This window comes from Engystomops pustulosus, chromosome 9 (genome assembly GCF_040894005.1).
Source record: "Engystomops pustulosus chromosome 9, aEngPut4.maternal, whole genome shotgun sequence".
In the NCBI taxonomy this organism is placed as follows: Eukaryota; Metazoa; Chordata; class Amphibia; order Anura; family Leptodactylidae; genus Engystomops; species Engystomops pustulosus.
The window spans coordinates 69,298,170-69,324,519 of record NC_092419.1 but is presented as its reverse complement, the minus strand read 5'-3'; the positions used below and the strand labels follow the sequence as shown (position 1 = coordinate 69,324,519).

The window sequence follows — 26,350 nt, the reverse complement described above, 5'->3', positions numbered from 1 at the left end:
CCAAGCCTTAAGCTGCTGCGATCTGACGAGAGCAGGCACATTCAGCTTAGAATGGCCGTTGACAGCAGCTGTTCAATTTGAACCTTCTTTTACTATCTCATAGAGAAACTAACACAATTTTCAGGTTCAAAAAGGGCAACAGAACTTGGGATTCCCAGCCAGTCTCCCATGCTGGTACTTGCCAAGCCTTAAGCTGCATTGCTGCTGCGATCTGACGAGAGCAGGCACATTCAGCTTAGAATGGATGTTGACAGCAGCTGTTCAATTTGAACCTTCTTTTACTATCTCATAGAGAAACTAACACAATTTTCAGGTTCAAAAAGGTCAACGGAACTTGGGATTCCCAGCCAGTCTCCCATGCTGGTACTTGCCAAGCCTTAAACTGCATTGCTGCTGCGATCAGACGAGAGCAGGCACATTCAGCTTAGAATGGCCGTTGACAGCAGCTGTTCAGTTTGAACCTTCTTTTACTATCTCATAGAGAAACTAACACAATTTTCAGGTTCAAAAAGGTCAACGGAACTTGGGATTCCCAGCCAGTCTCCCATGCTGGTACTTGCCAAGCATTAAGCTGCATTGCTGCTGCGATCTGACGAGAGCAGGCACATTCAGCTTAGAATGGCCGTTGACAGCAGCTGTTCAATTTGAACCTTCTTTTACCATCTTTGACAGAGAAACTAACAATTTTCAGGTTCAAAAAGGTCAACAGAACTTAGGATTCCCAGCCAGTCTCCCATGCTGGTACTTGCCAAGCCTTAAGCTGCATTGCTGCTGCGATCTGACGAGAGCAGGCACATTCAGCTTAGAATGGCCGTTGACAGCAGCTGTTCAATTTGAACCTTCTTTTACTATCTCATAGAGAAACTAACACAATTTTCAGGTTCAAAAAGGTCAACGGAACTTGGGATTCCCAGCCAGTCTCCCATGCTGGTACTTGCCAAGCCTTAAGCTGCATTGCTGCTGCGATCTGACGAGAGCAGGCACATTCAGCTTAGAATGGCCGTTGACAGCAGCTGTTCAGTTTGAACCTTCTTTTACTATCTCATAGAGAAACTAACACAATTTTCAGGTTCAAAAAGGTCAACAGAACTTGGGATTCCCAGCCAGTCTCCCATGCTGGTACTTGCCAAGCCATAAGCTGCATTGCTGCTGCGATCTGACGAAAGCACGCACATTCAGCTTAGAATGGCCGTTGACAGCAGCTGTTCAATTTGAACCTTCTTTTACCATCTTTGACAGAGAAACTAACAATTTTCAGGTTCAAAAAGGTCAACGGAACTTGGGATTCCCAGCCAGTCTCCCATGCTGGTACTTGCCAAGCCTTAAGCTGCATTGCTGCTGCAATCTGACGAGAGCAGGCACATTCAGCTTAGAATGGCCGTTAACAGCAGCTGTTCAATTTGAACCTTCTTTTACTATCTCATAGAGAAACTAACACAATTTTCAGGTTCAAAAAGGTCAACAGAACTTGGGATTCCCAGCCAGTCTCCCATGCTGGTACTTGCCAAGCCTTAAGCTGCATTGCTGCTGCGATCTGACGAGAGCAGGCACATTCAGCTTAGAATGGCCGTTGACAGCAGCTGTTCAATTTGAACCTTCTTTTACTATCTCATAGAGAAACTAACACAATTTTCAGGTTCAAAAAGGTCAACGGAACTTGGGATTCCCAGCCAGTCTCCCATGCTGGTACTTGCCAAGCCTTAAGCTGCTGCGATCTGACGAGAGCAGGCACATTCAGCTTAGAATGGCCGTTGACAGCAGCTGTTCAATTTGAACCTTCTTTTACTATCTCATAGAAAAACTAACACAATTTTCAGGTTCAAAAAGGTCAACAGAACTTGGGATTCCCAGCCAGTCTCCTATGCTGGTACTTGCCAAGCCTTAAGCTGCATTGCTGCTGCGATCTAACGAGAGCAGGCACATTCAGCTTAGAATGGCCGTTGACAGCAGCTGTTCAATTTGAACCTTCTTTTACCATCTTTGACAGAGAAACTAACAATTTTCAGGTTCAAAAAGGTCAACGGAACTTGGGATTCCCAGCCAGTCTCCCATGCTGGTACTTGCCAAGCCTTAAGCTGCATTGCTGCTGCGATCTGACGAGAGCAGGCACATTCAGCTTAGAATGGCCGATGACAGCAGCTGCCTAATTTCTACTTTCTTTTACTATCGTATAGAGAAACTAACACAATTTTCAGGTTCAAAAAGCTCAACGGAACTTGGGATTCCCAGCCAGTCTCCCATGCTGGTACTTGCCAAGCCTTAAGCTGCATTGCTGCTGCGATCTGACGAGAGCAGGCACATTCAGCTTAGAATGGCCGTTGACAGCAGCTGTTCAATTTGAACCTTCTTTTACTATCTCATAGAGAAACTAACACAATTTTCAGGTTCAAAAAGGTCAACAGAACTTGGGATTCCCAGCCAGTCTCCCATGCTGGTACTTGCCAAGCCTTAAGCTGCATTGATGCTGCGATCTGACGAGAGCAGGCACATTCAGCTTAGAATGGCCGTTGACAGCAGCTGTTCAGTTTGAACCTTCTTTTACTATCTCATAGAGAAACTAACACAATTTTCAGGTTCAAAAAGGTCAACGGAACTTGGGATTCACAGCCAGTCTCCCATGCTGGTACTTGCCAAGCCTTAAGCCGCATCGCTGCTGTGATCCGACAAGAGCACGCACATTCAGCTTAGAATGGCCGTTGACAGCAGCTGTTCAATTTGAACCTTCTTTTACTATCTCATAGAGAAACTAACACAATTTTCAGGTTCAAAAAGGTCAACGGAACTTGGGATTCCCAGCCAGTCTCCCATGCTGGTACTTGCCAAGCCTTAAGCTGCATTGCTGCTGCGATCTGACGAGAGCAGGCACATTCAGCTTAGAATGGCCGTTGACAGCAGCTGTTCAATTTGAACCTTCTTTTACTATCTCATAGAGAAACTAACACAATTTTCAGGTTCAAAAAGGTCAACGGAACTTGGGATTCCCAGCCAGTCTCCCATGCTGGTACTTGCCAAGCCTTAAGCTGCATTGCTGCTGCGATCTGACGAGAGCAGGCACATTCAGCTTAGAATGGCCGTTGACAGCAGCTGTTCAATTTGAACCTTCTTTTACTATCTCATAGAGAAACTAACACAATTTTCAGGTTCAAAAAGGTCAACAGAACTTGGGATTCCCAGCCAGTCTCCCATGCTGGTACTTGCCAAGCCTTAAGCTGCATTGCTGCTGCGATCTGACGAGAGCAGGCACATTCAGCTTAGAATGGCCGTTGACAGCAGCTGTTCAATTTGAACCTTCTTTTACTATCTCATAGAGAAACTAACACAATTTTCAGGTTCAAAAAGGTCAACGGAACTTGGGATTCGCAGCCAGTCTCCCATGCTGGTACTTGCCAAGCCTTAAGCCGCATCGCTGCTGTAATCCGACAAGAGCACGCACATTCAGCTTAGAATGGCCGTTGACAGCAGCTGTTCAATTTGAACCTTCTTTTACTATCTCATAGAGAAACTAACACAATTTTCAGGTTCAAAAAGGTCAACGGAACTTGGGATTCCCAGCCAGTCTCCCATGCTGGTACTTGCCAAGCCTTAAGCTGCATTGCTGCTGCGATCTGACGAGAGCAGGCACATTCAGCTTAGAATGGCCGTTGACAGCAGCTGTTCAATTTGAACCTTCTTTTACCTTCTTTGACAGAGAAACTAACAATTTTCAGGTTCAAAAAGGTCAACAGAACTTGGGATTCCCAGCCAGTCTCCCATGCTGGTACTTGCCAAGCCTTAAGCTGCATTGATGCTGCGATCTGACGAGAGCAGGCACATTCAGCTTAGAATGGCCGTTGACAGCAGCTGTTCAGTTTGAACCTTCTTTTACTATCTCATAGAGAAACTAACACAATTTTCAGGTTCAAAAAGGTCAACGGAACTTGGGATTCCCAGCCAGTCTCCCATGCTGGTACTTGCCAAGCCTTAAGCTGCATTGCTGCTGCGATCTGACGAGAGCAGGCACATTCAGCTTAGAATGGCCGTTGACAGCAGCTGTTCAATTTGAACCTTCTTTTACCATCTTTGACAGAGAAACTAACAATTTTCAGGTTCAAAAAGGTCAACAGAACTTGGGATTCCCAGCCAGTCTCCCATGCTGGTACTTGCCAAGCCTTAAGCTGCATTGATGCTGCGATCTGACGAGAGCAGGCACATTCAGCTTACAATGGCCGTTGACAGCAGCTGTTCAGTTTGAACCTTCTTTTACTATCTCATAGAGAAACTAACACAATTTTCAGGTTCAAAAAGGTCAACAGAACTTGGGATTCCCAGCCAGTCTCCTATGCTGGTACTTGCCAAGCCTTAAGCTGCATTGCTGCTGCGATCTAACGAGAGCAGGCACATTCAGCTTAGAATGGCCGTTGACAGCAGCTGTTCAATTTGAACCTTCTTTTACCATCTTTGACAGAGAAACTAACAATTTTCAGGTTCAAAAAGGTCAACGGAACTTGGGATTCCCAGCCAGTCTCCCATGCTGGTACTTGCCAAGCCTTAAGCTGCATTGCTGCTGCGATCTGACGAGAGCAGGCACATTCAGCTTAGAATGGCCGTTGACAGCAGCTGTTCAATTTGAACCTTCTTTTACCTTCTTTGACAGAGAAACTAACAATTTTCAGGTTCAAAAAGGTCAACAGAACTTGGGATTCCCAGCCAGTCTCCCATGCTGGTACTTGCCAAGCCTTAAGCTGCATTGATGCTGCGATCTGACGAGAGCAGGCACATTCAGCTTAGAATGGCCGTTGACAGCAGCTGTTCAGTTTGAACCTTCTTTTACTATCTCATAGAGAAACTAACACAATTTTCAGGTTCAAAAAGGTCAACGGAACTTGGGATTCCCAGCCAGTCTCCCATGCTGGTACTTGCCAAGCCTTAAGCTGCATTGCTGCTGCGATCTGACGAGAGCAGGCACATTCAGCTTAGAATGGCCGTTGACAGCAGCTGTTCAATTTGAACCTTCTTTTACCATCTTTGACAGAGAAACTAACAATTTTCAGGTTCAAAAAGGTCAACAGAACTTGGGATTCCCAGCCAGTCTCCCATGCTGGTACTTGCCAAGCCTTAAGCTGCATTGATGCTGCGATCTGACGAGAGCAGGCACATTCAGCTTACAATGGCCGTTGACAGCAGCTGTTCAGTTTGAACCTTCTTTTACTATCTCATAGAGAAACTAACACAATTTTCAGGTTCAAAAAGGTCAACAGAACTTGGGATTCCCAGCCAGTCTCCTATGCTGGTACTTGCCAAGCCTTAAGCTGCATTGCTGCTGCGATCTAACGAGAGCAGGCACATTCAGCTTAGAATGGCCGTTGACAGCAGCTGTTCAATTTGAACCTTCTTTTACCATCTTTGACAGAGAAACTAACAATTTTCAGGTTCAAAAAGGTCAACGGAACTTGGGATTCCCAGCCAGTCTCCCATGCTGGTACTTGCCAAGCCTTAAGCTGCATTGCTGCTGCGATCTGACGAGAGCAGGCACATTCAGCTTAGAATGGCCGATGACAGCAGCTGCCTAATTTCTACTTTCTTTTACTATCTTATAGAGAAACTAACACAATTTTCAGGTTCAAAAAGCTCAACGGAACTTGGGATTCCCAGCCAGTCTCCCATGCTGGTACTTGCCAAGCCTTAAGCTGCATTGCTGCTGCGATCTGACGAGAGCAGGCACATTCAGCTTAGAATGGCCGTTGACAGCAGCTGTTCAATTTGAACCTTCTTTTACTATCTCATAGAGAAACTAACACAATTTTCAGGTTCAAAAAGGTCAACAGAACTTGGGATTCCCAGCCAGTCTCCCATGCTGGTACTTGCCAAGCCTTAAGCCGCATTGATGCTGCGATCTGACGAGAGCAGGCACATTCAGCTTAGAATGGCCGTTGACAGCAGCTGTTCAGTTTGAACCTTCTTTTACTATCTCATAGAGAAACTAACACAATTTTCAGGTTCAAAAAGGTCAACGGAACTTGGGATTCACAGCCAGTCTCCCATGCTGGTACTTGCCAAGCCTTAAGCCGCATCGCTGCTGTGATCCGACAAGAGCACGCACATTCAGCTTAGAATGGCCGTTGACAGCAGCTGTTCAATTTGAACCTTCTTTTACTATCTCATAGAGAAACTAACACAATTTTCAGGTTCAAAAAGGTCAACGGAACTTGGGATTCGCAGCCAGTCTCCCATGCTGGTACTTGCCAAGCCTTAAGCCGCATCGCTGCTGTGATCCGACAAGAGCACGCACATTCAGCTTAGAATGGCCGTTGACAGCAGCTGTTCAATTTGAACCTTCTTTTACTATCTCATAGAGAAACTAACACAATTTTCAGGTTCAAAAAGGTCAACGGAACTTGGGATTCCCAGCCAGTCTCCCATGCTGGTACTTGCCAAGCCTTTAGATGCATTGCTGCTGCGATCTGACGAGAGCAGGCACATTCAGCTTAGAATGGCCGTTGACAGCAGCTGTTCAATTTGAACCTTCTTTTACCTTCTTTGACAGAGAAACTAACAATTTTCAGGTTCAAAAAGGTCAACAGAACTTGGGATTCCCAGCCAGTCTCCCATGCTGGTACTTGCCAAGCCTTAAGCTGCATTGATGCTGCGATCTGACGAGAGCAGGCACATTCAGCTTAGAATGGCCGTTGACAGCAGCTGTTCAGTTTGAACCTTCTTTTACTATCTCATAGAGAAACTAACACAATTTTCAGGTTCAAAAAGGTCAACGGAACTTGGGATTCCCAGCCAGTCTCCCATGCTGGTACTTGCCAAGCCTTAAGCTGCATTGCTGCTGCGATCTGACGAGAGCAGGCACATTCAGCTTAGAATGGCCGTTGACAGCAGCTGTTCAATTTGAACCTTCTTTTACCATCTTTGACAGAGAAACTAACAATTTTCAGGTTCAAAAAGGTCAACAGAACTTGGGATTCCCAGCCAGTCTCCCATGCTGGTACTTGCCAAGCCTTAAGCTGCATTGATGCTGCGATCTGACGAGAGCAGGCACATTCAGCTTACAATGGCCGTTGACAGCAGCTGTTCAGTTTGAACCTTCTTTTACTATCTCATAGAGAAACTAACACAATTTTCAGGTTCAAAAAGGTCAACGGAACTTGGAAATCGCAGCCAGTCTCCCATGCTGGTACTTGCCAAGCCTTAAGCTGCATTGCTGCTGCGATCTGACGAGAGCAGGCACATTCAGCTTAGAATGGCCGTTGACAGCAGCTGTTCAATTTGAACCTTCTTTTACCATATTTGACAGAGAAACTAACAATTTTCAGGTTCAAAAAGGTCAACGGAACTTGGGATTCCCAGCCAGTCTCCCATGCTGGTACTTGCCAAGCCTTAAGCTGCATTGCTGCTGCGATCTGACGAGAGCAGGCACATTCAGCTTAGAATGGCCGTTGACAGCAGCTGTTCAATTTGAACCTTCTTTTACTATCTCATAGAGAAACTAACACAATTTTCAGGTTCAAAAAGGTCAACGGAACTTGGGATTCCCAGCCAGTCTCCCATGCTGGTACTTGCCAAGCCTTAAGCTGCATTGCTGCTGCGATCTGACGAGAGCAGGCACATTCAGCTTAGAATGGCCGTTGACAGCAGCTGTTCAATTTGAACCTTCTTTTACTATCTCATAGAGAAACTAACACAATTTTCAGGTTCAAAAAGGTCAACGGAACTTGGGATTCGCAGCCAGTCTCCCATGCTGGTACTTGCCAAGCCTTAAGCCGCATCGCTGCTGTGATCCGACAAGAGCACGCACATTCAGCTTAGAATGGCCGTTGACAGCAGCTGTTCAATTTGAACCTTCTTTTACTATCTCATAGAGAAACTAACACAATTTTCAGGTTCAAAAAGGTCAACGGAACTTGGGATTCCCAGCCAGTCTCCCATGCTGGTACTTGCCAAGCCTTAAGCTGCATTGCTGCTGCGATCTGACGAGAGCAGGCACATTCAGCTTAGAATGGCCGTTGACAGCAGCTGTTCAATTTGAACCTTCTTTTACCTTCTTTGACAGAGAAACTAACAATTTTCAGGTTCAAAAAGGTCAACAGAACTTGGGATTCCCAGCCAGTCTCCCATGCTGGTACTTGCCAAGCCTTAAGCTGCATTGATGCTGCGATCTGACGAGAGCAGGCACATTCAGCTTAGAATGGCCGTTGACAGCAGCTGTTCAGTTTGAACCTTCTTTTACTATCTCATAGAGAAACTAACACAATTTTCAGGTTCAAAAAGGTCAACGGAACTTGGAATTCGCAGCCAGTCTCCCATGCTGGTACTTGCCAAGCCTTAAGCCGCATCGCTGCTGTGATCCGACAAGAGCACGCACATTCAGCTTAGAATGGCCGTTGACAGCAGCTGTTCAATTTGAACCTTCTTTTACTATCTCATAGAGAAACTAACACAATTTTCAGGTTCAAAAAGCTCAACAGAACTTGGGATTCCCAGCCAGTCTCCCATGCTGGTACTTGCCAAGCCTTAAGCTGCATTGCTGCTGCCATCTGACGAGAGCAGGCACATTCAGCTTAGAATGGCCGTTGACAGCAGCTGTTCAATTTGAACCTTCTTTTACCATCTTTGACAGAGAAACTAACAATTTTCAGGTTCAAAAAGGTCAACAGAACTTGGGGTTCCCAGCCAGTCTCCCATGCTGGTACTTGCCAAGCCTTAAGCTGCATTGCTGCTGCCATCTGACGAGAGCAGGCACATTCAGCTTAGAATGGCCGTTGACAGCAGCTGTTCAATTTGAACCTTCTTTTACCATCTTTGACAGAGAAACTAACAATTTTCAGGTTCAAAAAGGTCAACAGAACTTGGGATTCCCAGCCAGTCTCCCATGCTGGTACTTGCCAAGCCTTAAGCTGCATTGATGCTGCGATCTGATGAGAGCAGGCACATTCAGCTTAGAATGGCCGTTGACAGCAGCTGTTCAGTTTGAACCTTCTTTTACTATCTCATAGAGAAACTAACACAATTTTCAGGTTCAAAAAGGTCAACGGAACTTGGAATTCGCAGCCAGTCTCCCATGCTGGTACTTGCCAAGCCTTAAGCCGCATCGCTGCTGTGATCCGACAAGAGCACGCACATTCAGCTTAGAATGGCCGTTGACAGCAGCTGTTCAATTTGAACCTTCTTTTACTATCTCATAGAGAAACTAACACAATTTTCAGGTTCAAAAAGGTCAACGGAACTTGGGATTCAAAGCCAGTTTCCCATGCTGGTACTTGCCAAGCCTTAAGCTGCATTGCTGCTGCGATCTGACGAGAGCAGGCACATTCAGCTTAGAATGGCCGTTGACAGCAGCTGTTCAATTTGAACCTTCTTTTACCTTCTTTGACAGAGAAACTAACAATTTTCAGGTTCAAAAAGGTCAACGGAACTTGGGATTCCCAGCCAGTCTCCCATGCTGGTACTTGCCAAGCCTTAAGCTGCATTGATGCTGCGATCTGACGAGAGCAGGCACATTCAGCTTAGAATGGCCGTTGACAGCAGCTGTTCAGTTTGAACCTTCTTTTACTATCTCATAGAGAAACTAACACAATTTTCAGGTTCAAAAAGGTCAACGGAACTTGGGATTCCCAGCCAGTCTCCCATGCTGGTACTTGCCAAGCCTTAAGCTGCATTGCTGCTGCGATCTGACGAGAGCAGGCACATTCAGCTTAGAATGGCCGTTGACAGCAGCTGTTCAATTTGAACCTTCTTTTACCATCTTTGACAGAGAAACTAACAATTTTCAGGTTCAAAAAGGTCAACAGAACTTGGGATTCCCAGCCAGTCTCCCATGCTGGTACTTGCCAAGCCTTAAGCTGCATTGATGCTGCGATCTGACGAGAGCAGGCACATTCAGCTTACAATGGCCGTTGACAGCAGCTGTTCAGTTTGAACCTTCTTTTACTATCTCATAGAGAAACTAACACAATTTTCAGGTTCAAAAAGGTCAACGGAACTTGGAATTCGCAGCCAGTCTCCCATGCTGGTACTTGCCAAGCCTTAAGCTGCATTGCTGCTGCGATCTGACGAGAGCAGGCACATTCAGCTTAGAATGGCCGTTGACAGCAGCTGTTCAATTTGAACCTTCTTTTACCATCTTTGACAGAGAAACTAACAATTTTCAGGTTCAAAAAGGTCAACGGAACTTGGGATTCCCAGCCAGTCTCCCATGCTGGTACTTGCCAAGCCTTAAGCTGCATTGCTGCTGCGATCTGACGAGAGCAGGCACATTCAGCTTAGAATGGCCGTTGACAGCAGCTGTTCAATTTGAACCTTCTTTTACTATCTCATAGAGAAACTAACACAATTTTCAGGTTCAAAAAGGTCAACGGAACTTGGGATTCCCAGCCAGTCTCCCATGCTGGTACTTGCCAATCCTTAAGCTGCATTGCTGCTGCGATCTGACGAGAGCAGGCACATTCAGCTTAGAATGGCCGTTGACAGCAGCTGTTCAATTTGAACCTTCTTTTACCTTCTTTGACAGAGAAACTAACAATTTTCAGGTTCAAAAAGGTCAACAGAACTTGGGATTCCCAGCCAGTCTCCCATGCTGGTACTTGCCAAGCCTTAAGCTGCATTGATGCTGCGATCTGACGAGAGCAGGCACATTCAGCTTAGAATGGCCGTTGACAGCAGCTGTTCAGTTTGAACCTTCTTTTACTATCTCATAGAGAAACTAACACAATTTTCAGGTTCAAAAAGGTCAACAGAACTTGGAAATCGCAGCCAGTCTCCCATGCTGGTACTTGCCAAGCCTTAAGCCGCATCGCTGCTGTGATCCGACAAGAGCACGCACATTCAGCTTAGAATGGCCGTTGACAGCAGCTGTTCAATTTGAACCTTCTTTTACTATCTCATAGAGAAACTAACACAATTTTCAGGTTCAAAAAGCTCAACAGAACTTGGGATTCCCAGCCAGTCTCCCATGCTGGTACTTGCCAAGCCTTAAGCTGCATTGCTGCTGCCATCTGACGAGAGCAGGCACATTCAGCTTAGAATGGCCGTTGACAGCAGCTGTTCAATTTGAACCTTCTTTTACCATCTTTGACAGAGAAACTAACAATTTTCAGGTTCAAAAAGGTCAACAGAACTTGGGGTTCCCAGCCAGTCTCCCATGCTGGTACTTGCCAAGCCTTAAGCTGCATTGCTGCTGCCATCTGACGAGAGCAGGCACATTCAGCTTAGAATGGCCGTTGACAGCAGCTGTTCAATTTGAACCTTCTTTTACCATCTTTGACAGAGAAACTAACAATTTTCAGGTTCAAAAAGGTCAACAGAACTTGGGATTCCCAGCCAGTCTCCCATGCTGGTACTTGCCAAGCCTTAAGCTGCATTGATGCTGCGATCTGATGAGAGCAGGCACATTCAGCTTAGAATGGCCGTTGACAGCAGCTGTTCAGTTTGAACCTTCTTTTACTATCTCATAGAGAAACTAACACAATTTTCAGGTTCAAAAAGGTCAACGGAACTTGGAATTCGCAGCCAGTCTCCCATGCTGGTACTTGCCAAGCCTTAAGCCGCATCGCTGCTGTGATCCGACAAGAGCACGCACATTCAGCTTAGAATGGCCGTTGACAGCAGCTGTTCAATTTGAACCTTCTTTTACTATCTCATAGAGAAACTAACACAATTTTCAGGTTCAAAAAGGTCAACGGAACTTGGGATTCCCAGCCAGTCTCCCATGCTGGTACTTGCCAAGCCTTAAGCTGCATTGCTGCTGTGATCTGACGAGAGCGGGCACATTCAGCTTAGAATGGCCGTTGACAGCAGCTGTTCAGTTTGAACCTTCTTTTACTATCTCATAGAGAAACTAACACAATTTTCAGGTTCAAAAAGGTCAACGGAACTTGGTATTCCCAGCCAGTCTCCCATGCTGGTACTTGCCAAGCCTTAAGCTGCATTGCTGCTGCGATCTGACGAGAGCAGGCATATTCAGCTTACAATGGCCGTTGACAGCAGCTGTTCCATTTGAACCTTCTTTTACCATCTTTGACAGAGAAACTAACAATTTTCAGGTTCAAAAAGGTCAACAGAACTTGGGATTCCCAGCCAGTCTCCCATGCTTGTACTTGCCAAGCCTTAAGCTGCATTGTTGCTGCGATCTGACGAGAGCAGGCACATTCAGCTTAGAATGGCCGTTGACAGCAGCTGTTCAATTTGAACCTTCTTTTACTATCTCATAGAGAAACTAACACAATTTTCAGGTTCAAAAAGGTCAACAGAACTTGGGATTCCCAGCCAGTCTCCCATGCTTGTACTTGCCAAGCCTTAAGCTGCATTGCTGCTGCCATCTGGCGAGAGCAGGCACATTCAGCTTAGAATGGCCGTTGACAGCAGCTGTTCAATTTGAACCTTCTTTTACCATCTCTGACAGAGAAACTAACAATTTTCAGGTTCAAATAGGTCAACAGAACTTGGGATTCCCAGCCAGTCTCCCATGCTGGTACTTGCCAAGCCTTAAGCTGCATTGATGCTGCGATCTGACGAGAGCAGGCACATTCAGCTTAGAATGGCCGTTGACAGCAGCTGTTCAGTTTGAACCTTCTTTTACTATCTCATAGAGAAACTAACACAATTTTCAGGTTCAAAAAGGTCAACGGAACTTGGAATTCGCAGCCAGTCTCCCATGCTGGTACTTGCCAAGCCTTAAGCCGCATCGCTGCTGTGATCCGACAAGAGCACGCACATTCAGCTTAGAATGGCCGTTGACAGCAGCTGTTCAATTTGAACCTTCTTTTACTATCTCATAGAGAAACTAACACAATTTTCAGGTTCAAAAAGGTCAACGGAACTTGGGATTCTCAGCCAGTCTCCCATGCTGGTACTTGCCAAGCCTTAAGCTGCATTGCTGCTGTGATCTGACGAGAGCACGCACATTCAGCTTAGAATGGCCGTTGACAGCAGCTGTTCAATTTGAACCTTCTTTTACTATCTCATAGAGAAACTAACACAATTTTCAGGTTCAAAAAGCTCAACAGAACTTGGGATTCCCAGCCAGTCTCCCATGCTGGTACTTGCCAAGCCTTAAGCTGCATTGCTGCTGCCATCTGACGAGAGCAGGCACATTCAGCTTAGAATGGCCGTTGACAGCAGCTGTTCAATTTGAACCTTCTTTTACCATCTTTGACAGAGAAACTAACAATTTTCAGGTTCAAAAAGGTCAACAGAACTTGGGATTCCCAGCCAGTCTCCCATGCTGGTACTTGCCAAGCCTTAAGCTGCATTGCTGCTGCCATCTGACGAGAGCAGGCACATTCAGCTTAGAATGGCCGTTGACAGCAGCTGTTCAATTTGAACCTTCTTTTACCATCTTTGACAGAGAAACTAACAATTTTCAGGTTCAAAAAGGTCAACAGAACTTGGGATTCCCAGCCAGTCTCCCATGCTGGTACTTGCCAAGCCTTAAGCTGCATTGATGCTGCGATCTGATGAGAGCAGGCACATTCAGCTTAGAATGGCCGTTGACAGCAGCTGTTCAGTTTGAACCTTCTTTTACTATCTCATAGAGAAACTAACACAATTTTCAGGTTCAAAAAGGTCAACGGAACTTGGAATTCGCAGCCAGTCTCCCATGCTGGTACTTGCCAAGCCTTAAGCCGCATCGCTGCTGTGATCCGACAAGAGCACGCACATTCAGCTTAGAATGGCCGTTGACAGCAGCTGTCCAATTTGAACCTTCTTTTACTATCTCATAGAGAAACTAACACAATTTTCAGGTTCAAAAAGGTCAACGGAACTTGGGATTCCCAGCCAGTCTCCCATGCTGGTACTTGCCAAGCCTTAAGCTGCATTGCTGCTGTGATCTGACGAGAGCGGGCACATTCAGCTTAGAATGGCCGTTGACAGCAGCTGTTCAGTTTGAACCTTCTTTTAATATCTCATAGAGAAACTAACACAATTTTCAGGTTCAAAAAGGTCAACGGAACTTGGTATTCCCAGCCAGTCTCCCATGCTGGTACTTGCCAAGCCTTAAGCTGCATTGCTGCTGCGATCTGACGAGAGCAGGCATATTCAGCTTAGAATGGCCGTTGACAGCAGCTGTTCCATTTGAACCTTCTTTTACCATCTTTGACAGAGAAACTAACAATTTTCAGGTTCAAAAAGGTCAACAGAACTTGGGATTCCCAGCCAGTCTCCCATGCTTGTACTTGCCAAGCCTTAAGCTGCATTGTTGCTGCGATCTGACGAGAGCAGGCACATTCAGCTTCGAATGGCCGTTCACAGCAGCTGTTCAATTTGAACCTTCTTTTACTATCTCATAGAGAAACTAACACAATTTTCAGGTTCAAAAAGGTCAACAGAACTTGGGATTCCCAGCCAGTCTCCCATGCTTGTACTTGCCAAGCCTTAAGCTTCATTGCTGCTGCCATCTGGCGAGAGCAGGCACATTCAGCTTAGAATGGCCGTTGACAGCAGCTGTTCAATTTGAACCTTCTTTTACCATCTCTGACAGAGAAACTAACAATTTTCAGGTTCAAAAAGGTCAACAGAACTTGGGATTCCCAGCCAGTCTCCCATGCTGGTACTTGCCAAGCCTTAATCTGCATTGATGCTGCGATCTGACGAGAGCAGGCACATTCAGCTTAGAATGGCCGTTGACAGCAGCTGTTCAGTTTGAACCTTCTTTTACTATCTCATAGAGAAACTAACACAATTTTCAGGTTCAAAAAGGTCAACGGAACTTGGAATTCGCAGCCAGTCTCCCATGCTGGTACTTGCCAAGCCTTAAGCCGCATCGCTGCTGTGATCCGACAAGAGCACGCACATTCAGCTTAGAATGGCCGTTGACAGCAGCTGTTCAATTTGAACCTTCTTTTACTATCTCATAGAGAAACTAACACAATTTTCAGGTTCAAAAAGGTCAACGGAACTTGGGATTCCCAGCCAGTCTCCCATGCTGGTACTTGCCAAGCCTTAAGCTGCATTGCTGCTGTGATCTGACGAGAGCAGGCACATTCAGCTTAGAATGGCCGTTGACAGCAGCTGTTCAGTTTGAACCTTCTTTTACTATCTCATAGAGAAACTAACACAATTTTCAGGTTCAAAAAGGTCAACGGAACTTGGTATTCCCAGCCAGTCTCCCATGCTGGTACTTGCCAAGCCTTAAGCTGCATTGCTGCTGCGATCTGACGAGAGCAGGCACATTCAGCTTAGAATGGCCGTTGACAGCAGCTGTTCAATTTGAACCTTCTTTTACCATCTTTGACAGAGAAACTAACAATTTTCAGGTTCAAATAGGTCAACAGAACTTGGGATTCCCAGCCAGTCTCCCATGCTGGTACTTGCCAAGCCTTAAGCTGCATTGATGCTGCGATCTGACGAGAGCAGGCACATTCAGCTTAGAATGGCCGTTGACAGCAGCTGTTCAGTTTGAACCTTCTTTTACTATCTCATAGAGAAACTAACACAATTTTCAGGTTCAAAAAGGTCAGCGGAACTTGGAATTCGCAGCCAGTCTCCCATGCTGGTACTTGCCAAGCCTTAAGCCGCATCGCTGCTGTGATCCGACAAGAGCACGCACATTCAGCTTAGAATGGCCGTTGACAGCAGCTGTTCAATTTGAACCTTCTTTTACTATCTCATAGAGAAACTAACACAATTTTCAGGTTCAAAAAGCTCAACAGAACTTGGGATTCCCAGCCAGTCTCCCATGCTGGTACTTGCCAAGCCTTAAGCTGCATTGCTGCTGCCATCTGACGAGAGCAGGCACATTCAGCTTAGAATGGCCGTTGACAGCAGCTGTTCAATTTGAACCTTCTTTTACCATCTTTGACAGAGAAACTAACAATTTTCAGGTTCAAAAAGGTCAACAGAACTTGGGATTCCCAGCCAGTCTCCCATGCTGGTACTTGCCAAGCCTTAAGCTGCATTGATGCTGCGATCTGATGAGAGCAGGCACATTCAGCTTAGAATGGCCGTTGACAGCAGCTGTTCAGTTTGAACCTTCTTTTACTATCTCATAGAGAAACTAACACAATTTTCAGGTTCAAAAAGGTCAACGGAACTTGGAATTCGCAGCCAGTCTCCCATGCTGGTACTTGCCAAGCCTTAAGCCGCATCGCTGCTGTGATCCGACAAGAGCACGCACATTCAGCTTAGAATGGCCGTTGACAGCAGCTGTTCAATTTGAACCTTCTTTTACTATCTCATAGAGAAACTAACACAATTTTCAGGTTCAAAAAGGTCAACGGAACTTGGGATTCCCAGCCAGTCTCCCATGCTGGTACTTGCCAAGCCTTAAGCTGCATTGCTGCTGCGATCTGACGAGAGCGGGCACATTCAGCTTAGAATGGCCGTTGACAGCAGCTGTTCAGTTTGAACCTTCTTTTACTATCTCATAGAGAAACTAACACAATTTTCAGGTTCAAAAAGGTCAACGGAACTTGGGATTCCCAGCCAGTCTCCCATGCTGGTACTTGCCAAGCCTTAAGCTGCATTGCTGCTGCGATCTGATGAGAGCAGGCATATTCAGCTTAGAATGGCCGTTGACAGCAGCTGTTCCATTTGAACCTTCTTTTACCATCTTTGACAGAGAAACTAACAATTTTCAGGTTCAAAAAGGTCAACAGAACTTGGGATTCCCAGCCTTGTACTTGCCAAGCCTTAAGCTGCATTGTTGCTGCGATCTGACGAGAGCAGGCACATTCAGCTTAGAATGGCCGTTGACAGCAGCTGTTCAATTTGAACCTTCTTTTACTATCTCATAGAGAAACTTACACAATTTTCAGGTTCAAAAAGGTCAACAGAACTTGGGATTCCCAGCCAGTCTCCCATGCTTGTACTTGCCAAGCCTTAAGCTGCATTGCTGCTGCCATCTGACGAGAGCAGGCACATTCAGCTTAGAATGGCCGTTGACATCAGCTGTTCAATTTGAACCTTCTTTTACCATCTTTGACAGAGAAACTAACAATTTTCAGGTTCAAAAAGGTCAACAGAACTTGGGATTCCCAGCCAGTCTCCCATGCTGGTACTTGCCAAGCCTTAAGCTGCATTGATGCTGCGATCTGACGAGAGCAGGCACATTCAGCTTAGAATGGCCGTTGACAGCAGCTGTTCAGTTTGAACCTTCTTTTACTATCTCATAGAGAAACTAACACAATTTTCAGGTTCAAAAAGGTCAACGGAACTTGGAATTCGCAGCCAGTCTCCCATGCTGGTACTTGCCAAGCCTTAAGCCGTATCGCTGCTGTGATCCGACAAGAGCACGCACATTCAGCTTAGAATGGCCGTTGACAGCAGCTGTTCAATTTGAACCTTCTTTTACTATCTCATAGAGAAACTAACACAATTTTCAGGTTCAAAAAGGTCAACGGAACTTGGGATTCCTAGCCAGTCTCCCATGCTGGTACTTGCCAAGCCTTAAGCTGCATTGCTGCTGCGATCTGTCGAGAGCAGGCACATTCAGCTTAGAATGGCCGTTGACAGCAGCTGTTCAATTTGAACCTTCTTTTACCATCTTTGACAGAGAAACTAACAATTTTCAGGTTCAAAAAGGTCAACAGAACTTGGGATTCCCAGCCAGTCTCCCATGCTTGTACTTGCCAAGCCTTAAGCTGCATTGTTGCTGCGATCTGACGAGAGCAGGCACATTCAGCTTAGAATGGCCGTTGACAGCAGCTGTTCAATTTGAACCTTCTTTTACTATCTCATAGAGAAACTAACACAATTTTCAGGTTCAAAAAGGTCAACAGAACTTGGGATTCCCAGCCAGTCTCCCATGCTGGTACTTGCCAAGCCTTAAGCTGCATTGCTGCTGCGATCTGACGAGAGCAGGCACATTCAGCTTAGAATGGCCGTTGACAGCAGCTGTTCAATTTGAACCTTCTTTTACTATCTCATAGAAAAACTAACACAATTTTCAGGTTCAAAAAGGTCAACAGTACTTGGGATTCCCAGCCAGTCTCCCATGCTGGTACTTGCCAAGCCTTACGCTGCATTGCTGCTGCGATCTGACGAGAGCAGGCACATTCAGCTTAGAATGGCCGTTGACAGCAGCTGTTCAATTTGAACCTTCTTTTACTATCTCATAGAGAAACTAACACAATTTTCAGGTTCAAAAAGGTCAACGGAGCTTGGTATTCCCAGCCAGTCTCCCATGCTGGTACTTGCCAAGCCTTAAGCTGCATTGCTGCTGCGATCTGACGAGAGCAGGCACATTCAGCTTAGAATGGCCGTTGACAGCAGCTGTTCAATTTGAACCTTCTTTTACCATCTTTGACAGAGAAACTAACAATTTTCAGGTTCAAATAGGTCAACAGAACTTGGGATTCCCAGCCAGTCTCCCATGCTGGTACTTGCCAAGCCTTAAGCTGCATTGATGCTGCGATCTGACGAGAGCAGGCACATTCAGCTTAGAATGGCCGTTGACAGCAGCTGTTCAGTTTGAACCTTCTTTTACTATCTCATAGAGAAACTAACACAATTTTCAGGTTCAAAAAGGTCAACGGAACTTGGAATTCGCAGCCAGTCTCCCATGCTGGTACTTGCCAAGCCTTAAGCCGCATCGCTGCTGTGATCCGACAAGAGCACGCACATTCAGCTTAGAATGGCCGTTGACAGCAGCTGTTCAATTTGAACCTTCTTTTACTATCTCATAGAGAAACTAACACAATTTTCAGGTTCAAAAAGCTCAACAGAACTTGGGATTCCCAGCCAGTCTCCCATGCTGGTACTTGCCAAGCCTTAAGCTGCATTGCTGCTGCCATCTGACGAGAGCAGGCACATTCAGCTTAGAATGGCCGTTGACAGCAGCTGTTCAATTTGAACCTTCTTTTACCATCTTTGACAGAGAAACTAACAATTTTCAGGTTCAAAAAGGTCAACAGAACTTGGGATTCCCAGCCAGTCTCCCATGCTGGTACTTGCCAAGCCTTAAGCTGCATTGCTGCTGCCATCTGACGAGAGCAGACACATTCAGCTTAGAATGGCCGTTGACAGCAGCTGTTCAATTTGAACCTTCTTTTACCATCTTTGACAGAGAAACTAACAATTTTCAGGTTCAAAAAGGTCAACAGAACTTGGGGTTCCCAGCCAGTCTCCCATGCTGGTACTTGCCAAGCCTTAAGCTGCATTGCTGCTGCCATCTGACGAGAGCAGGCACATTCAGCTTAGAATGGCCGTTGACAGCAGCTGTTCAATTTGAACCTTCTTTTACCATCTTTGACAGAGAAACTAACAATTTTCAGGTTCAAAAAGGTCAACAGAACTTGGGATTCCCAGCCAGTCTCCCATGCTGGTACTTGCCAAGCCTTAAGCTGCATTGATGCTGCGATCTGATGAGAGCAGGCACATTCAGCTTAGAATGGCCGTTGACAGCAGCTGTTCAATTTGAACCTTCTTTTACCATCTTTGACAGAGAAACTAACAATTTTCAGGTTCAAAAAGGTCAACAGAACTTGGGATTCCCAGCCAGTCTCCCATGCTGGTACTTGCCAAGCCTTAAGCTGCATTGTTGCTGCGATCTGACGAGAGCAGGCACATTCAGCTTAGAATGGCCGTTGACAGCAGCTGTTCAATTTGAACCTTCTTTTACTATCTCATAGAGAAACTTACACAATTTTCAGGTTCAAAAAGGTCAACAGAACTTGGGATTCCCAGCCAGTCTCCCATGCTTGTACTTGCCAAGCCTTAAGCTGCATTGCTGCTGCCATCTGACGAGAGCAGGCACATTCAGCTTAGAATGGCCGTTGACAGCAGCTGTTCAATTTGAACCTTCTTTTACCATCTTTGACAGAGAAACTAACAATTTTCAGGTTCAAAAAGGTCAACAGAACTTGGGATTCCCAGCCAGTCTCCCATGCTGGTACTTGCCAAGCCTTAAGCTGCATTGATGCTGCGATCTGACGAGAGCAGGCACATTCAGCTTAGAATGGCCGTTGACAGCAGCTGTTCAGTTTGAACCTTCTTTTACTATCTCATAGAGAAACTAACACAATTTTCAGGTTCAAAAAGGTCAACGGAACTTGGAATTCGCAGCCAGTCTCCCATGCTGGTACTTGCCAAGCCTTAAGCCGTATCGCTGCTGTGATCCGACAAGAGCACGCACATTCAGCTTAGAATGGCCGTTGACAGCAGCTGTTCAATTTGAACCTTCTTTTACTATCTCATAGAGAAACTAACACAATTTTCAGGTTCAAAAAGGTCAACGGAACTTGGGATTCCCAGCCAGTCTCCCATGCTGGTACTTGCCAAGCCTTAAGCTGCATTGCTGCTGCGATCTGTCGAGAGCAGGCACATTCAGCTTAGAATGGCCGTTGACAGCAGCTGTTCAATTTGAACCTTCTTTTACCATCTTTGACAGAGAAACTAACAATTTTCAGGTTCAAAAAGGTCAACAGAACTTGGGATTCCCAGCCAGTCTCCCATGCTTGTACTTGCCAAGCCTTAAGCTGCATTGTTGCTGCGATCTGACGAGAGCAGGCACATTCAGCTTAGAATGGCCGTTGACAGCAGCTGTTCAATTTGAACCTTCTTTTACTATCTCATAGAGAAACTAACACAATTTTCAGGTTCAAAAAGGTCAACAGAACTTGGGATTCCCAGCCAGTCTCCCATGCTGGTACTTGCCAAGCCTTAAGCTGCATTGCTGCTGCGATCTGACGAGAGCAGGCACATTCAGCTTAGAATGGCCGTTGACAGCAGCTGTTCAATTTGAACCTTCTTTTACTATCTCATAGAAAAACTAACACAATTTTCAGGTTCAAAAAGGTCAACAGTACTTGGGATTCCCAGCCAGTCTCCCATGCTGGTACTTGCCAAGCCTTACGCTGCATTGCTGCTGCGATCTGACGAGAGCAGGCACATTCAGCTTAGAATGGCCGTTGACAGCAGCTGTTCAATTTGAACCTTCTTTTACTATCTCATAGAGAAACTAACACAATTTTCAGGTTCAAAAAGGTCAACGGAACTTGGTATTCCCAGCCAGTCTCCCATGCTGGTACTTGCCAAGCCTTAAGCTGCATTGCTGCTGCGATCTGACGAGAGCAGGCACATTCAGCTTAGAATGGCCGTTGACAGCAGCTGTTCAATTTGAACCTTCTATTACCATCTTTGACAGAGAAACTAACAATTTTCAGGTTCAAATAGGTCAACAGAACTTGGGATTCCCAGCCAGTCTCCCATGCTGGTACTTGCCAAGCCTTAAGCTGCATTGATGCTGCGATCTGACGAGAGCAGGCACATTCAGCTTAGAATGGCCGTTGACAGCAGCTGTTCAGTTTGAACCTTCTTTTACTATCTCATAGAGAAACTAACACAATTTTCAGGTTCAAAAAGGTCAACGGAACTTGGAATTCGCAGCCAGTCTCCCATGCTGGTACTTGCCAAGCCTTAAGCCGCATCGCTGCTGTGATCCGACAAGAGCACGCACATTCAGCTTAGAATGGCCGTTGACAGCAGCTGTTCAATTTGAACCTTCTTTTACTATCTCATAGAGAAACTAACACAATTTTCAGGTTCAAAAAGCTCAACAGAACTTGGGATTCCCAGCCAGTCTCCCATGCTGGTACTTGCCAAGCCTTAAGCTGCATTGCTGCTGCCATCTGACGAGAGCAGGCACATTCAGCTTAGAATGGCCGTTGACAGCAGCTGTTCAATTTGAACCTTCTTTTACCATCTTTGACAGAGAAACTAACAATTTTCAGGTTCAAAAAGGTCAACAGAACTTGGGATTCCCAGCCAGTCTCCCATGCTGGTACTTGCCAAGCCTTAAGCTGCATTGCTGCTGCCATCTGACGAGAGCAGGCACATTCAGCTTAGAATGGCCGTTGACAGCAGCTGTTCAATTTGAACCTTCTTTTACCATCTTTGACAGAGAAACTAACAATTTTCAGGTTCAAAAAGGTCAACAGAACTTGGGGTTCCCAGCCAGTCTCCCATGCTGGTACTTGCCAAGCCTTAAGCTGCATTGCTGCTGCCATCTGACGAGAGCAGGCACATTCAGCTTAGAATGGCCGTTGACAGCAGCTGTTCAATTTGAACCTTCTTTTACCATCTTTGACAGAGAAACTAACAATTTTCAGGTTCAAAAAGGTCAACAGAACTTGGGATTCCCAGCCAGTCTCCCATGCTGGTACTTGCCAAGCCTTAAGCTGCATTGATGCTGCGATCTGATGAGAGCAGGCACATTCAGCTTAGAATGGCCGTTGACAGCAGCTGTTCAGTTTGAACCTTCTTTTACTATCTCATAGAGAAACTAACACAATTTTCAGGTTCAAAAAGGTCAACGGAACTTGGAATTCGCAGCCAGTCTCCCATGCTGGTACTTGCCAAGCCTTAAGCCGCATCGCTGCTGTGATCCGACAAGAGCACGCACATTCAGCTTAGAATGGCCGTTGACAGCAGCTGTTCAATTTGAACCTTCTTTTACTATCTCATAGAGAAACTAACACAATTTTCAGGTTCAAAAAGGTCAACGGAACTTGGGATTCCCAGCCAGTCTCCCATGCTGGTACTTGCCAAGCCTTAAGCTGCATTGCTGCTGCGATCTGACGAGAGCAGGCACATTCAGCTTAGAATGGCCGTTGACAGCAGCTGTTCAATTTGAACCTTCTTTTACCTTCTTTGACAGAGAAACTAACAATTTTCAGGTTCAAAAAGGTCAACAGAACTTGGGATTCCCAGCCAGTCTCCCATGCTGGTACTTGCCAAGCCTTAAGCTGCATTGATGCTGCGATCTGACGAGAGCAGGCACATTCAGCTTAGAATGGCCGTTGACAGCAGCTGTTCAGTTTGAACCTTCTTTTACTATCTCATAGAGAAACTAACACAATTTTCAGGTTCAAAAAGGTCAACGGAACTTGGGATTCCCAGCCAGTCTCCCATGCTGGTACTTGCCAAGCCTTAAGCTGCATTGCTGCTGCGATCTGACGAGAGCAGGCACATTCAGCTTAGAATGGCCGTTGACAGCAGCTGTTCAATTTGAACCTTCTTTTACCATCTTTGACAGAGAAACTAACAATTTTCAGGTTCAAAAAGGTCAACAGAACTTGGGATTCCCAGCCAGTCTCCCATGCTGGTACTTGCCAAGCCTTAAGCTGCATTGATGCTGCGATCTGACGAGAGCAGGCACATTCAGCTTACAATGGCCGTTGACAGCAGCTGTTCAGTTTGAACCTTCTTTTACTATCTCATAGAGAAACTAACACAATTTTCAGGTTCAAAAAGGTCAACGGAACTTGGAATTCGCAGCCAGTCTCCCATGCTGGTACTTGCCAAGCCTTAAGCTGCATTGCTGCTGCGATCTGACGAGGGCAGGCACATTCAGCTTAGAATGGCCGTTGACAGCAGCTGTTCAATTTGAACCTTCTTTTACCATCTTTGACAGAGAAACTAACAATTTTCAGGTTCAAAAAGGTCAACGGAACTTGGGATTCCCAGCCAGTCTCCCATGCTGGTACTTGCCAAGCCTTAAGCTGCATTGCTGCTGCGATCTGACGAGAGCAGGCACATTCAGCTTAGAATGGCCGTTGACAGCAGCTGTTCAATTTGAACCTTCTTTTACTATCTCATAGAGAAACTAACACAATTTTCAGGTTCAAAAAGGTCAACGGAACTTGGGATTCGCAGCCAGTCTCCCATGCTGGTACTTGCCAAGCCTTAAGCCGCATCGCTGCTGTGATCCGACAAGAGCACGCACATTCAGCTTAGAATGGCCGTTGACAGCAGCTGTTCAATTTGAACCTTCTTTTACTATCTCATAGAGAAACTAACACAATTTTCAGGTTCAAAAAGGTCAACGGAACTTGGGATTCCCAGCCAGTCTCCCATGCTGGTACTTGCCAAGCCTTAAGCTGCATTGCTGCTGCGATCTGACGAGAGCAGGCACATTCAGCTTAGAATGGCCGTTGACAGCAGCTGTTCAATTTGAACCTTCTTTTACCTTCTTTGACAGAGAAACTAACAATTTTCAGGTTCAAAAAGGTCAACAGAACTTGGGATTCCCAGCCAGTCTCCCATGCTGGTACTTGCCAAGCCTTAAGCTGCATTGATGCTGCGATCTGACGAGAGCAGGCACATTCAGCTTAGAATGGCCGTTGACAGCAGCTGTTCAGTTTGAACCTTCTTTTACTATCTCATAGAGAAACTAACACAATTTTCAGGTTCAAAAAGGTCAACAGAACTTGGAAATCGCAGCCAGTCTCCCATGCTGGTACTTGCCAAGCCTTAAGCCGCATCGCTGCTGTGATCCGACAAGAGCACGCACATTCAGCTTAGAATGGCCGTTGACAGCAGCTGTTCAATTTGAACCTTCTTTTACTATCTCATAGAGAAACTAACACAATTTTCAGGTTCAAAAAGCTCAACAGAACTTGGGATTCCCAGCCAGTCTCCCATGCTGGTACTTGCCAAGCCTTAAGCTGCATTGCTGCTGCCATCTGACGAGAGCAGGCACATTCAGCTTAGAATGGCCGTTGACAGCAGCTGTTCAATTTGAACCTTCTTTTACCATCTTTGACAGAGAAACTAACAATTTTCAGGTTCAAAAAGGTCAACAGAACTTGGGGTTCCCAGCCAGTCTCCCATGCTGGTACTTGCCAAGCCTTAAGCTGCATTGCTGCTGCCATCTGACGAGAGCAGGCACATTCAGCTTAGAATGGCCGTTGACAGCAGCTGTTCAATTTGAACCTTCTTTTACCATCTTTGACAGAGAAACTAACAATTTTCAGGTTCAAAAAGGTCAACAGAACTTGGGATTCCCAGCCAGTCTCCCATGCTGGTACTTGCCAAGCCTTAAGCTGCATTGATGCTGCGATCTGATGAGAGCAGGCACATTCAGCTTAGAATGGCCGTTGACAGCAGCTGTTCAGTTTGAACCTTCTTTTACTATCTCATAGAGAAACTAACACAATTTTCAGGTTCAAAAAGGTCAACGGAACTTGGAATTCGCAGCCAGTCTCCCATGCTGGTACTTGCCAAGCCTTAAGCCGCATCGCTGCTGTGATCCGACAAGAGCACGCACATTCAGCTTAGAATGGCCGTTGACAGCAGCTGTTCAATTTGAACCTTCTTTTACTATCTCATAGAGAAACTAACACAATTTTCAGGTTCAAAAAGGTCAACGGAACTTGGTATTCCCAGCCAGTCTCCCATGCTGGTACTTGCCAAGCCTTAAGCTGCATTGCTGCTGCGATCTGACGAGAGCAGGCATATTCAGCTTAGAATGGCCGTTGACAGCAGCTGTTCCATTTGAACCTTCTTTTACCATCTTTGACAGAGAAACTAACAATTTTCAGGTTCAAAAAGGTCAACAGAACTTGGGATTCCCAGCCAGTCTCCCATGCTTGTACTTGCCAAGCCTTAAGCTGCATTGTTGCTGCGATCTGACGAGAGCAGGCACATTCAGCTTAGAATGGCCGTTGACAGCAGCTGTTCAATTTGAACCTTCTTTTACTATCTCATAGAGAAACTAACACAATTTTCAGGTTCAAAAAGGTCAACAGAACTTGGGATTCCCAGCCAGTCTCCCATGCTTGTACTTGCCAAGCCTTAAGCTGCATTGCTGCTGCCATCTGGCGAGAGCAGGCACATTCAGCTTAGAATGGCCGTTGACAGCAGCTGTTCAATTTGAACCTTCTTTTACCATCTCTGACAGAGAAACTAACAATTTTCAGGTTCAAATAGGTCAACAGAACTTGGGATTCCCAGCCAGTCTCCCATGCTGGTACTTGCCAAGCCTTAAGCTGCATTGATGCTGCGATCTGACGAGAGCAGGCACATTCAGCTTAGAATGGCCGTTGACAGCAGCTGTTCAATTTGAACCTTCTTTTACTATCTCATAGAGAAACTAACACAATTTTCAGGTTCAAAAAGGTCAACGGAACTTGGGATTCCCAGCCAGTCTCCCATGCTGGTACTTGCCAAGCCTTAAGCTGCATTGCTGCTGTGATCTGACGAGAGCACGCACATTCAGCTTAGAATGGCCGTTGACAGCAGCTGTTCAATTTGAACCTTCTTTTACTATCTCATAGAGAAACTAACACAATTTTCAGGTTCAAAAAGCTCAACAGAACTTGGGATTCCCAGCCAGTCTCCCATGCTGGTACTTGCCAAGCCTTAGGCTGCATTGCTGCTGCCATCTGACGAGAGCAGGCACATTCAGCTTAGAATGGCCGTTGACAGCAGCTGTTCAATTTGAACCTTCTTTTACCATCTTTGACAGAGAAACTAACAATTTTCAGGTTCAAAAAGGTCAACAGAACTTGGGATTCCCAGCCAGTCTCCCATGCTGGTACTTGCCAAGCCTTAAGCCGCATCGCTGCTGTGATCCGACAAGAGCACGCACATTCAGCTTAGAATGGCCGTTGACAGCAGCTGTTCAATTTGAACCTTCTTTTACTATCTC

The 26,350-nt window shown here is 45.8% G+C and overlaps 99 pseudogenes; all 99 read right to left on the bottom strand.

Annotated features, from left to right (window-relative positions):
• Positions 1-133: 133 nt before the first annotated feature.
• LOC140097263 (5S ribosomal RNA) lies at positions 134-252 on the bottom strand (annotated as a pseudogene).
• A 70-nt stretch (positions 253-322) lies between these two features.
• On the bottom strand, positions 323-441 carry LOC140083433 (5S ribosomal RNA; annotated as a pseudogene).
• Positions 442-511: 70 nt separating this feature from the next.
• LOC140092775 (5S ribosomal RNA) lies at positions 512-630 on the bottom strand (annotated as a pseudogene).
• A 70-nt stretch (positions 631-700) lies between these two features.
• Positions 701-819, bottom strand: LOC140086839 (5S ribosomal RNA; annotated as a pseudogene).
• A 70-nt stretch (positions 820-889) lies between these two features.
• Positions 890-1,008, bottom strand: LOC140101855 (5S ribosomal RNA; annotated as a pseudogene).
• A 259-nt stretch (positions 1,009-1,267) lies between these two features.
• LOC140091938 (5S ribosomal RNA) lies at positions 1,268-1,386 on the bottom strand (annotated as a pseudogene).
• A 70-nt stretch (positions 1,387-1,456) lies between these two features.
• Positions 1,457-1,575, bottom strand: LOC140081313 (5S ribosomal RNA; annotated as a pseudogene).
• Positions 1,576-1,826: 251 nt separating this feature from the next.
• Positions 1,827-1,945, bottom strand: LOC140078648 (5S ribosomal RNA; annotated as a pseudogene).
• A 70-nt stretch (positions 1,946-2,015) lies between these two features.
• LOC140085968 (5S ribosomal RNA) lies at positions 2,016-2,134 on the bottom strand (annotated as a pseudogene).
• A 70-nt stretch (positions 2,135-2,204) lies between these two features.
• Positions 2,205-2,323, bottom strand: LOC140088337 (5S ribosomal RNA; annotated as a pseudogene).
• A 70-nt stretch (positions 2,324-2,393) lies between these two features.
• Positions 2,394-2,512, bottom strand: LOC140085813 (5S ribosomal RNA; annotated as a pseudogene).
• A 259-nt stretch (positions 2,513-2,771) lies between these two features.
• Positions 2,772-2,890, bottom strand: LOC140101854 (5S ribosomal RNA; annotated as a pseudogene).
• Positions 2,891-2,960: 70 nt separating this feature from the next.
• Positions 2,961-3,079, bottom strand: LOC140101853 (5S ribosomal RNA; annotated as a pseudogene).
• A 70-nt stretch (positions 3,080-3,149) lies between these two features.
• On the bottom strand, positions 3,150-3,268 carry LOC140081312 (5S ribosomal RNA; annotated as a pseudogene).
• A 259-nt stretch (positions 3,269-3,527) lies between these two features.
• LOC140101852 (5S ribosomal RNA) lies at positions 3,528-3,646 on the bottom strand (annotated as a pseudogene).
• Positions 3,647-3,716: 70 nt separating this feature from the next.
• LOC140085812 (5S ribosomal RNA) lies at positions 3,717-3,835 on the bottom strand (annotated as a pseudogene).
• A 70-nt stretch (positions 3,836-3,905) lies between these two features.
• LOC140101851 (5S ribosomal RNA) lies at positions 3,906-4,024 on the bottom strand (annotated as a pseudogene).
• Positions 4,025-4,094: 70 nt separating this feature from the next.
• On the bottom strand, positions 4,095-4,213 carry LOC140097645 (5S ribosomal RNA; annotated as a pseudogene).
• Positions 4,214-4,283: 70 nt separating this feature from the next.
• On the bottom strand, positions 4,284-4,402 carry LOC140078647 (5S ribosomal RNA; annotated as a pseudogene).
• A 70-nt stretch (positions 4,403-4,472) lies between these two features.
• LOC140101850 (5S ribosomal RNA) lies at positions 4,473-4,591 on the bottom strand (annotated as a pseudogene).
• Positions 4,592-4,661: 70 nt separating this feature from the next.
• Positions 4,662-4,780, bottom strand: LOC140085811 (5S ribosomal RNA; annotated as a pseudogene).
• A 70-nt stretch (positions 4,781-4,850) lies between these two features.
• LOC140101849 (5S ribosomal RNA) lies at positions 4,851-4,969 on the bottom strand (annotated as a pseudogene).
• Positions 4,970-5,039: 70 nt separating this feature from the next.
• Positions 5,040-5,158, bottom strand: LOC140097644 (5S ribosomal RNA; annotated as a pseudogene).
• Positions 5,159-5,228: 70 nt separating this feature from the next.
• On the bottom strand, positions 5,229-5,347 carry LOC140078646 (5S ribosomal RNA; annotated as a pseudogene).
• A 70-nt stretch (positions 5,348-5,417) lies between these two features.
• On the bottom strand, positions 5,418-5,536 carry LOC140085967 (5S ribosomal RNA; annotated as a pseudogene).
• Positions 5,537-5,606: 70 nt separating this feature from the next.
• Positions 5,607-5,725, bottom strand: LOC140088336 (5S ribosomal RNA; annotated as a pseudogene).
• A 70-nt stretch (positions 5,726-5,795) lies between these two features.
• Positions 5,796-5,914, bottom strand: LOC140089702 (5S ribosomal RNA; annotated as a pseudogene).
• A 448-nt stretch (positions 5,915-6,362) lies between these two features.
• LOC140092745 (5S ribosomal RNA) lies at positions 6,363-6,481 on the bottom strand (annotated as a pseudogene).
• Positions 6,482-6,551: 70 nt separating this feature from the next.
• Positions 6,552-6,670, bottom strand: LOC140085810 (5S ribosomal RNA; annotated as a pseudogene).
• A 70-nt stretch (positions 6,671-6,740) lies between these two features.
• LOC140101848 (5S ribosomal RNA) lies at positions 6,741-6,859 on the bottom strand (annotated as a pseudogene).
• Positions 6,860-6,929: 70 nt separating this feature from the next.
• LOC140097643 (5S ribosomal RNA) lies at positions 6,930-7,048 on the bottom strand (annotated as a pseudogene).
• Positions 7,049-7,118: 70 nt separating this feature from the next.
• On the bottom strand, positions 7,119-7,237 carry LOC140098333 (5S ribosomal RNA; annotated as a pseudogene).
• A 70-nt stretch (positions 7,238-7,307) lies between these two features.
• LOC140101845 (5S ribosomal RNA) lies at positions 7,308-7,426 on the bottom strand (annotated as a pseudogene).
• A 70-nt stretch (positions 7,427-7,496) lies between these two features.
• LOC140101844 (5S ribosomal RNA) lies at positions 7,497-7,615 on the bottom strand (annotated as a pseudogene).
• A 259-nt stretch (positions 7,616-7,874) lies between these two features.
• On the bottom strand, positions 7,875-7,993 carry LOC140101843 (5S ribosomal RNA; annotated as a pseudogene).
• A 70-nt stretch (positions 7,994-8,063) lies between these two features.
• LOC140085807 (5S ribosomal RNA) lies at positions 8,064-8,182 on the bottom strand (annotated as a pseudogene).
• Positions 8,183-8,630: 448 nt separating this feature from the next.
• LOC140095136 (5S ribosomal RNA) lies at positions 8,631-8,749 on the bottom strand (annotated as a pseudogene).
• Positions 8,750-8,819: 70 nt separating this feature from the next.
• LOC140083218 (5S ribosomal RNA) lies at positions 8,820-8,938 on the bottom strand (annotated as a pseudogene).
• A 259-nt stretch (positions 8,939-9,197) lies between these two features.
• Positions 9,198-9,316, bottom strand: LOC140097594 (5S ribosomal RNA; annotated as a pseudogene).
• Positions 9,317-9,386: 70 nt separating this feature from the next.
• On the bottom strand, positions 9,387-9,505 carry LOC140084491 (5S ribosomal RNA; annotated as a pseudogene).
• A 70-nt stretch (positions 9,506-9,575) lies between these two features.
• On the bottom strand, positions 9,576-9,694 carry LOC140101842 (5S ribosomal RNA; annotated as a pseudogene).
• A 70-nt stretch (positions 9,695-9,764) lies between these two features.
• On the bottom strand, positions 9,765-9,883 carry LOC140097642 (5S ribosomal RNA; annotated as a pseudogene).
• Positions 9,884-9,953: 70 nt separating this feature from the next.
• LOC140086587 (5S ribosomal RNA) lies at positions 9,954-10,072 on the bottom strand (annotated as a pseudogene).
• A 70-nt stretch (positions 10,073-10,142) lies between these two features.
• On the bottom strand, positions 10,143-10,261 carry LOC140101841 (5S ribosomal RNA; annotated as a pseudogene).
• Positions 10,262-10,331: 70 nt separating this feature from the next.
• Positions 10,332-10,450, bottom strand: LOC140094008 (5S ribosomal RNA; annotated as a pseudogene).
• Positions 10,451-10,520: 70 nt separating this feature from the next.
• Positions 10,521-10,639, bottom strand: LOC140085806 (5S ribosomal RNA; annotated as a pseudogene).
• Positions 10,640-11,087: 448 nt separating this feature from the next.
• On the bottom strand, positions 11,088-11,206 carry LOC140095135 (5S ribosomal RNA; annotated as a pseudogene).
• A 70-nt stretch (positions 11,207-11,276) lies between these two features.
• LOC140083217 (5S ribosomal RNA) lies at positions 11,277-11,395 on the bottom strand (annotated as a pseudogene).
• Positions 11,396-11,654: 259 nt separating this feature from the next.
• Positions 11,655-11,773, bottom strand: LOC140096534 (5S ribosomal RNA; annotated as a pseudogene).
• A 70-nt stretch (positions 11,774-11,843) lies between these two features.
• Positions 11,844-11,962, bottom strand: LOC140091804 (5S ribosomal RNA; annotated as a pseudogene).
• A 70-nt stretch (positions 11,963-12,032) lies between these two features.
• On the bottom strand, positions 12,033-12,151 carry LOC140087180 (5S ribosomal RNA; annotated as a pseudogene).
• Positions 12,152-12,410: 259 nt separating this feature from the next.
• LOC140085805 (5S ribosomal RNA) lies at positions 12,411-12,529 on the bottom strand (annotated as a pseudogene).
• A 637-nt stretch (positions 12,530-13,166) lies between these two features.
• Positions 13,167-13,285, bottom strand: LOC140094052 (5S ribosomal RNA; annotated as a pseudogene).
• A 70-nt stretch (positions 13,286-13,355) lies between these two features.
• Positions 13,356-13,474, bottom strand: LOC140083216 (5S ribosomal RNA; annotated as a pseudogene).
• A 259-nt stretch (positions 13,475-13,733) lies between these two features.
• On the bottom strand, positions 13,734-13,852 carry LOC140096533 (5S ribosomal RNA; annotated as a pseudogene).
• Positions 13,853-13,922: 70 nt separating this feature from the next.
• LOC140086658 (5S ribosomal RNA) lies at positions 13,923-14,041 on the bottom strand (annotated as a pseudogene).
• A 448-nt stretch (positions 14,042-14,489) lies between these two features.
• Positions 14,490-14,608, bottom strand: LOC140094758 (5S ribosomal RNA; annotated as a pseudogene).
• A 259-nt stretch (positions 14,609-14,867) lies between these two features.
• On the bottom strand, positions 14,868-14,986 carry LOC140088019 (5S ribosomal RNA; annotated as a pseudogene).
• A 70-nt stretch (positions 14,987-15,056) lies between these two features.
• LOC140079063 (5S ribosomal RNA) lies at positions 15,057-15,175 on the bottom strand (annotated as a pseudogene).
• A 70-nt stretch (positions 15,176-15,245) lies between these two features.
• Positions 15,246-15,364, bottom strand: LOC140085804 (5S ribosomal RNA; annotated as a pseudogene).
• Positions 15,365-15,812: 448 nt separating this feature from the next.
• LOC140083215 (5S ribosomal RNA) lies at positions 15,813-15,931 on the bottom strand (annotated as a pseudogene).
• A 259-nt stretch (positions 15,932-16,190) lies between these two features.
• LOC140088063 (5S ribosomal RNA) lies at positions 16,191-16,309 on the bottom strand (annotated as a pseudogene).
• A 70-nt stretch (positions 16,310-16,379) lies between these two features.
• Positions 16,380-16,498, bottom strand: LOC140083781 (5S ribosomal RNA; annotated as a pseudogene).
• Positions 16,499-16,745: 247 nt separating this feature from the next.
• On the bottom strand, positions 16,746-16,864 carry LOC140098754 (5S ribosomal RNA; annotated as a pseudogene).
• Positions 16,865-16,934: 70 nt separating this feature from the next.
• LOC140085803 (5S ribosomal RNA) lies at positions 16,935-17,053 on the bottom strand (annotated as a pseudogene).
• A 259-nt stretch (positions 17,054-17,312) lies between these two features.
• Positions 17,313-17,431, bottom strand: LOC140094201 (5S ribosomal RNA; annotated as a pseudogene).
• Positions 17,432-17,501: 70 nt separating this feature from the next.
• Positions 17,502-17,620, bottom strand: LOC140087179 (5S ribosomal RNA; annotated as a pseudogene).
• A 70-nt stretch (positions 17,621-17,690) lies between these two features.
• LOC140081311 (5S ribosomal RNA) lies at positions 17,691-17,809 on the bottom strand (annotated as a pseudogene).
• Positions 17,810-17,879: 70 nt separating this feature from the next.
• Positions 17,880-17,998, bottom strand: LOC140085366 (5S ribosomal RNA; annotated as a pseudogene).
• Positions 17,999-18,068: 70 nt separating this feature from the next.
• On the bottom strand, positions 18,069-18,187 carry LOC140082191 (5S ribosomal RNA; annotated as a pseudogene).
• Positions 18,188-18,257: 70 nt separating this feature from the next.
• On the bottom strand, positions 18,258-18,376 carry LOC140085802 (5S ribosomal RNA; annotated as a pseudogene).
• Positions 18,377-19,013: 637 nt separating this feature from the next.
• LOC140095134 (5S ribosomal RNA) lies at positions 19,014-19,132 on the bottom strand (annotated as a pseudogene).
• Positions 19,133-19,202: 70 nt separating this feature from the next.
• Positions 19,203-19,321, bottom strand: LOC140083214 (5S ribosomal RNA; annotated as a pseudogene).
• A 70-nt stretch (positions 19,322-19,391) lies between these two features.
• Positions 19,392-19,510, bottom strand: LOC140078556 (5S ribosomal RNA; annotated as a pseudogene).
• Positions 19,511-19,580: 70 nt separating this feature from the next.
• LOC140098753 (5S ribosomal RNA) lies at positions 19,581-19,699 on the bottom strand (annotated as a pseudogene).
• Positions 19,700-19,769: 70 nt separating this feature from the next.
• Positions 19,770-19,888, bottom strand: LOC140085801 (5S ribosomal RNA; annotated as a pseudogene).
• Positions 19,889-20,147: 259 nt separating this feature from the next.
• Positions 20,148-20,266, bottom strand: LOC140087529 (5S ribosomal RNA; annotated as a pseudogene).
• A 70-nt stretch (positions 20,267-20,336) lies between these two features.
• Positions 20,337-20,455, bottom strand: LOC140087178 (5S ribosomal RNA; annotated as a pseudogene).
• Positions 20,456-20,525: 70 nt separating this feature from the next.
• LOC140081310 (5S ribosomal RNA) lies at positions 20,526-20,644 on the bottom strand (annotated as a pseudogene).
• A 70-nt stretch (positions 20,645-20,714) lies between these two features.
• LOC140085365 (5S ribosomal RNA) lies at positions 20,715-20,833 on the bottom strand (annotated as a pseudogene).
• Positions 20,834-20,903: 70 nt separating this feature from the next.
• LOC140079052 (5S ribosomal RNA) lies at positions 20,904-21,022 on the bottom strand (annotated as a pseudogene).
• Positions 21,023-21,092: 70 nt separating this feature from the next.
• LOC140085800 (5S ribosomal RNA) lies at positions 21,093-21,211 on the bottom strand (annotated as a pseudogene).
• Positions 21,212-21,659: 448 nt separating this feature from the next.
• Positions 21,660-21,778, bottom strand: LOC140094051 (5S ribosomal RNA; annotated as a pseudogene).
• Positions 21,779-21,848: 70 nt separating this feature from the next.
• Positions 21,849-21,967, bottom strand: LOC140095133 (5S ribosomal RNA; annotated as a pseudogene).
• A 70-nt stretch (positions 21,968-22,037) lies between these two features.
• On the bottom strand, positions 22,038-22,156 carry LOC140083213 (5S ribosomal RNA; annotated as a pseudogene).
• A 259-nt stretch (positions 22,157-22,415) lies between these two features.
• On the bottom strand, positions 22,416-22,534 carry LOC140101840 (5S ribosomal RNA; annotated as a pseudogene).
• A 70-nt stretch (positions 22,535-22,604) lies between these two features.
• LOC140085799 (5S ribosomal RNA) lies at positions 22,605-22,723 on the bottom strand (annotated as a pseudogene).
• A 70-nt stretch (positions 22,724-22,793) lies between these two features.
• Positions 22,794-22,912, bottom strand: LOC140101839 (5S ribosomal RNA; annotated as a pseudogene).
• Positions 22,913-22,982: 70 nt separating this feature from the next.
• Positions 22,983-23,101, bottom strand: LOC140097641 (5S ribosomal RNA; annotated as a pseudogene).
• A 70-nt stretch (positions 23,102-23,171) lies between these two features.
• Positions 23,172-23,290, bottom strand: LOC140095983 (5S ribosomal RNA; annotated as a pseudogene).
• A 70-nt stretch (positions 23,291-23,360) lies between these two features.
• On the bottom strand, positions 23,361-23,479 carry LOC140101838 (5S ribosomal RNA; annotated as a pseudogene).
• A 259-nt stretch (positions 23,480-23,738) lies between these two features.
• On the bottom strand, positions 23,739-23,857 carry LOC140101837 (5S ribosomal RNA; annotated as a pseudogene).
• A 70-nt stretch (positions 23,858-23,927) lies between these two features.
• LOC140085797 (5S ribosomal RNA) lies at positions 23,928-24,046 on the bottom strand (annotated as a pseudogene).
• Positions 24,047-24,494: 448 nt separating this feature from the next.
• Positions 24,495-24,613, bottom strand: LOC140095132 (5S ribosomal RNA; annotated as a pseudogene).
• Positions 24,614-24,683: 70 nt separating this feature from the next.
• LOC140083212 (5S ribosomal RNA) lies at positions 24,684-24,802 on the bottom strand (annotated as a pseudogene).
• A 259-nt stretch (positions 24,803-25,061) lies between these two features.
• Positions 25,062-25,180, bottom strand: LOC140086646 (5S ribosomal RNA; annotated as a pseudogene).
• Positions 25,181-25,250: 70 nt separating this feature from the next.
• On the bottom strand, positions 25,251-25,369 carry LOC140087177 (5S ribosomal RNA; annotated as a pseudogene).
• A 259-nt stretch (positions 25,370-25,628) lies between these two features.
• Positions 25,629-25,747, bottom strand: LOC140085795 (5S ribosomal RNA; annotated as a pseudogene).
• A 70-nt stretch (positions 25,748-25,817) lies between these two features.
• On the bottom strand, positions 25,818-25,936 carry LOC140096289 (5S ribosomal RNA; annotated as a pseudogene).
• Positions 25,937-26,350: the final 414 nt, after the last annotated feature.